The sequence below is a fragment of the Mchenga conophoros genome, linkage group LG12 (genome assembly GCF_057382185.1).
Source record: "Mchenga conophoros isolate Kocher_MC1m ecotype Shallow Benthic linkage group LG12, M_conophoros_male_GT1.1, whole genome shotgun sequence".
NCBI classification, from domain to species: domain Eukaryota; kingdom Metazoa; phylum Chordata; class Actinopteri; order Cichliformes; family Cichlidae; genus Mchenga; species Mchenga conophoros.
Window position 1 is genome coordinate 30,134,457 of NC_140537.1, and position 6,010 is coordinate 30,140,466.

The window sequence follows — 6,010 nt, forward strand, 5'->3', positions numbered from 1 at the left end:
TAAAACAAGTTAAAAAAAAGAGACTTTTCCATTTGATTACATTTTGTATGTAGGATTATGTAGAAAAAGTAGAATTGGGCTGAAAGCTTTATCACCTCTTCAGGTTGTAAATTGTGTTTTTAAAAAGTAACTAAGTAACTAAGTAATTAATTACTTTTGAAAATAAGTAATCAGTAAATTAATGGGATTACTTTTTGGGGGGAGTAATCAGTAATTAGTTACTGATTACTTTTTTCAACTAACTTGACCAACACTGCTGCCAAACATATATCCTATTTCAGTGGGGCTTAGTCAGGAGTCAGGCTAACAGTTCAGTCAATTAGAATATACAACCCAAGTTGCCTTTCTGCTTCACGCAGCAATTCTCATTTTGCAATTTCCTTTTAAGCTTTTTTGAGAAAACCAGAGACAGTATTGCATACGCATAGTATGATGCAGTTACTTGCTCAATTTGCCAATGACAAAAAAAAAAATCCATAATAAAAAAATATCAGAAAAAGGCCCAACCATTGACTTCTTAAATGTCATTTTTGATGAACAGTACAATGCTTCTTTTTCATTCTCACCAGCCAGATTTTTCCATCTGCCTGGGATTTGAATTCCCATCCATCCCAAGCTAACAGAAGAGTTGCATCTGCATCGATTAAAAATCATTAATCGCTTATGTCATCATCAGATACATTGCCAAAGTGCAGCTGAAATATGGCATTATGGATTTTGATAGCCTACTGATGCCTAACTCTCACATGAATATAATCATCTTTTCAGCTGTCTGTCCACATCTAGAATAAGAACAAAAGCAAGTATTCATGCAATGCTTTTGTCACGGTTAACATACAGCTGCTGTCAGGGTGGTTTGAACTCAGGTGTTCTACTTGAAGGTCAGACCCTTTAATCATCGCCTCAACTATAAATCTGTATCACAGCAGGATTAGGATTGGAGATAGCCATAAGATATGTAACTAGATCTGACTAGGCCATGACAGATGAGAGAGGGCTGAGAGTAGAAGTATATGAAAATGAAGGTTATGCTGGCATTAGGTATTTTCTGTTCTGCAGCAGTTTGCCCTCTAGTGGTTGTTTTTGTGTATTTTTTTTACTCTGTAAGATCGAGCCAGAGGCAGTTTCACCTCCATTAATCTGTTGCCATCCATGCCTTCACAAGCTGATAAACGGCATCATCTGTGAGTAATATTGTTTGTTATCACTGAGACAACTTGTGTGCATTATTATTTGTTGTGAAGGCGTGATATAGTTTGTAGTTAGAATTTAATTTGAATTCATGTATAACCTAAGCTAGTGAGGTTAAGCTAGCTCATATGTCATGTGGTTTCTTTAACGTTTTGATCATGAGTGTGATTTCATTTGATGTTTTATTCGGGCACTCACTAAGCAGATAAATATTGTGCTCATATTTTTGAATATGTGTTTGTTATACTGTATATTGAGGCAACATTTTTATTGGTTTATTTCTGGTTTTGTCAACAGTTTCACACTTTTTCCTTATTAAATCATCCAACTCAACACATTGGCCTGTTCCCTGGATTTTGATTAGGAGAGTGTTTAGCTGTCTGTATAGCTGAGTCTACGTTCACGAGGACAACGCTTAGTGAGGACAGAACAGTGAAAAGATGAATCATCACATCAAGCTTTGAAGGAATCTCGGCAGCCTATTTCTTCGCCACCAGTAACCACTAAGTAGAAGAAAAACATCAAAGAGGCTACGTTCGCTTCTTCTGTATCTTTTTACGGGATTTGAAGACCCATTCACCTGCCTGTATTAAACGATGTCCAGCTCAAACCCTATTGACGCCGATATTCAGAGCCTGGAGGTTAGGTCAGAGTGTGCTGCCTCAGCTGCATTTTCCAAGCAAAGTTCAAATAAATCTTCAGCTAGTGCCGCTGCTGCTAAAGCTCGTGCAAAGGCGGAAGCTGCACGCACACGAGCAGCCTATGCAAAACGTCAAATAGACATGCAAGTGGAGAAAGCACGCATAGAGGCTACATTGAATGCACTAAAAGAAGAGTGTGAAGCTGAGGCTGCCTCAGCAGAGGCTCAAGTGTTTGAGGCTGCTGCGGATTTAGACAACTGTGACCTTGGGAGTAAAGCCAGTCATGCTCAAGCAACGAAGCAGTCATTACAGCGAACTGGTGAGTTCATCCAAGCACATTTCTCTTCAGGGCAGAGTTATGCTTTAGCTCAAAATGAGAAAGAAACACAGGCTGCTGCTTCTGTACCACAACACAGACACCTCCCAGATATCAAAGTTCATTGCGTCAGTCGTGACACACAACAGCCGTATCCTTCTGCTTGCTCGGCTGAAGGCCTGCACCCAGGCAACCAGAGAAAGAATCGCCCTGACCCTCTGCCTTTTAACACAGATAGAGATGTCCCCTCCATGCACACACATCGCTGCACAGACTCAACAAACCAACTTCCACCCCGCTCACCACTGGAGGCTCAAGGTGTATCTGAGTTAGCTGTATATCTGGCGCGTCGAGACCTTGTCACAGCTGGACTAAAAGTGTTTGATAACCAGCCTGCTAGTTATCTGTCATGGAAATCTAGCTTTGTTAACGCTGTGGAGGGACTTAGCCTCAAACCTAGTGAAGAACTGGACCTGCTCATTAAGTGGCTTGGTGGGGAGTCGCTACACCACGCCAAGAGGATAAGGGCAGTTTATGTCAACAATCCATTCATGGGTTTGAACATGCTTTGGCGAAGGCTGGACAAGTGTTATGGCTCTCCAGAGGCCATTGAAGCTTCTCTCTTCGATAGATTGAACCACTTCCCAAAGCTTTCAAATAGAGATCACCAGAAGCTTCAAGAACTCGGAGACCTGCTCCTAGAGATCGAAGCTGCTAAGCAAGAGGGATATTTGCCAGGGCTCAGCTTCCTAGACACTGCAAGGGGAATAAACCCTATAGCGGAGAAACTGCCCCACAATGTCCAAGAACAGTGGATAACTCAGGGGTCTCGCTATAAGAGGGAGCACCAAGTTCCATATCCCCCTTTCTCATTTTTTGTGGACTTCGTGTATAACCATGCAGAGATGAGAAATGATCCTAGCTTTGCTTTTGCTAACTTCAGTTCAGCTGTGTTCAAAGGTGACGGATCCTTCTCCAAACAATGGAAATCCAAACCTCCTTTATCCGTAAGTAAAACTGAGGTAGGAAACCCCCCCACCTCTCAGTCCTCCAAAGGACTCACCGTTGATCTAGACAGAGAGTGTCCTCTCCACAAGAAACCTCACTCCCTCAGGAAATGCAGAGGCTTTCGAGAAAGACCACTTGCAGAGCGAAGACGCTTCCTGGTGGAGCACTCCATATGTTTTAAATGTTGTGCTTCAGCAACTCACCAAGCTAAAGAGTGTAAAGCTGACACCCACTGCTCTGAGTGTGACAGCGACCGGCACATTGCAGCACTCCATCCTGGACCGGCACCTTGGGCTCCAAGTTCCAGACCACCTTCTGCAGAGCATGGTGGGGAGCCTACCGAGTGTGTCACTGACATAGCAGCCTCTTCATGCACAGCCGTGTGTGGTCAGGGTCTTAAAGGTAAATCATGTTCCAAAATCTGTCTGGTCAGTGTGTATCCCAAGGGTCGCCCAGACCAAAAGGTGAGGACATACGTGATGCTGGATGACCAAACCAATGTGTCGCTAGCCAGATCAGCATTCTTTGACATGTTTGACATCCAGGGTGAGGCTTCCCCCTATACCCTCAAAACATGCTCAGGAATCACCGAGACTGCTGGAAGAAGGGCCTCTGGATTTATGGTGGAGTCAGCTGATGGACAGTTGCACTTATCATTGCCGACTCTTATTGAGTGCAACCTGATTCCCAATAATAGGGACGAAATCCCTACTCCAGAAGCCGCCCAAAGCCACAAGCATCTCAGGTGTATTGCTGACAGGATCCCTCCTCTTGATGCGTCAGCTGAGATACTTTTGTTACTTGGGAGGGACATCATCAGAGTTCACAAAGTGCGCAGTCAGCGTAACGGCCGTCACAACGAACCTTATGCCCAACAAGTGGACCTGGGTTGGGTAATAGTCGGTGACGTCTGTCTCGGTGGGGCTCACCGGCCGACTGTCAACACATTCAAGACCAATGTCCTTGAGAATGGACGACCAAGCTACTTCAAGCCTTGTGAGAACAGGATCATCTGCAAAGAAAAGTTCATAGAGGAACAGCTAATATCCCCTGACACACTGACTTCCAGTCGGCCAAGCTTAGGTGAGCTGGTCTTCAGCCATTCAAAAGAGGATGATAAGCTGGCACCCTCCATCGAAGATGAAATCTTCCTCCAGATCATGAACAAGGAGTTCAAGAAAGATGATTCCAACAGCTGGGTGGCTCCCCTGCCATTTCGTAGTCCAAGACCACGTTTACCAAATAATCGAGAGCAAGCCCTCAGCCGACTGATGTCACTTCGCCGTACCTTGAATAGGAAACCGGAGATGAAACATCATTTCATAGATTTCATGGAGGATATTTTCAAAAATGGACACGCTGAGCCAGCTCTTCCACCAGAGCCTGACAAAGAGTATTGGTATTTACCTTCCTTTGGTGTCTATCACCCCCAGAAACCGGGAAAAATAAGGATCGTCTTTGATTCAAGCGCACAGTTCAAAGGCATCTCATTGAATGATGTGCTCTTACAAGGCCCGGACCTCAACAACACCCTAATTGGGGTTCTCATGCGTTTCAGAATGGACCCAGTGGCTGTGATGACAGACATTCAACAGATGTTCCACAGTTTCCTAGTGAGGGAGGATCATCGGGACCACCTCCGATTCTTGTGGTTTCGTAACCACCAACTTGATGACAAAGTGCTGGAGTACCGCATGAGGGTTCATGTGTTTGGTAACTGTCCCTCGCCAGCTGTGGCCATTTATGGCCTGAAGAGGACGGCTATGGAGGGTGAAGAGGACTATGGACCCGAAGTGCGGAGCTTTGTGCACAGACATTTCTATGTTGATGATGGCCTGAAATCTTTCCTCGGTGCAGAAGATGCCATCAAAGTGCTGAAAGGTGCACAAGACATGCTAGCGCAATCCAACCTCAGACTACACAAGATTGTGTCTAACAGTGTTGAGGTCATGAGGGCATTTCCAGCTGAAGATCTTGCTAGCAACCTGCAAGACCTGGACGTGGGTCAGGACTCCCCTCCCATGCAGCGCAGCCTGGGTCTTGGTTGGGATCTTGCTACAGATACTCTAACTTTCCATGTGGACTGCGCAGAAAAACCCTTTACACGTCGGGGTGTGTTGTCTACTATCAACAGCTTATTTGACCCGTTGGGGTTCGCTGCTCCCTTCAGTGTTCAGGGCCGCCTCATTTTGAGAGAACTCACTACTGAGACTTGTGACTGGGATGCACCACTGCCCCGAGAAAAGCTTGAACAGTGGCAGAGGTGGTGCACATCTCTTCAAGACCTAAGAGAGTTGAAGATCCCAAGGGCCTACACAATGGTCCCACTCTCCACAGCTCAGAGCAAGGAGATCTGTATCTTTTGTGATGCATCTACCAAAGCTATTGCTGCTGTTGCTTATCTGAGAGTCACAGATGCTGCAGGACATAGCGAAGTTGGATTCCTGTTTGGGAAAACAAAGTTGGCACCTAAGCCTGACATCACCATCCCAAGGCTTGAGCTCTGTGCAGCCGTTCTTGCAGTGGAACTGGCAGAGGTTATGTCTGCAGAGTTGGACATTCAGGTAGACGACATCAAGCTTTTCTCAGACAGTAAAGTAGTGCTTGGGTATATATTTAATGACTCTAGACGGTTCTACGTCTATGTTCATAACAGGGTACAAAGGATCAGACGTTCAACCAACAAAAGCCAATGGAACTATGTTCCTTCTGATGTCAACCCAGCTGACCAGGCAACTAGAGCGATTCCAGCTAACCAGCTTGCAGCTTCCTCCTGGTTGTCTGGACCAGCCTTTCTTGTAGACAAGCAACATTGTCACTTAAAACAGGAAGCTTTCAGCCTAGTTGAACCCGC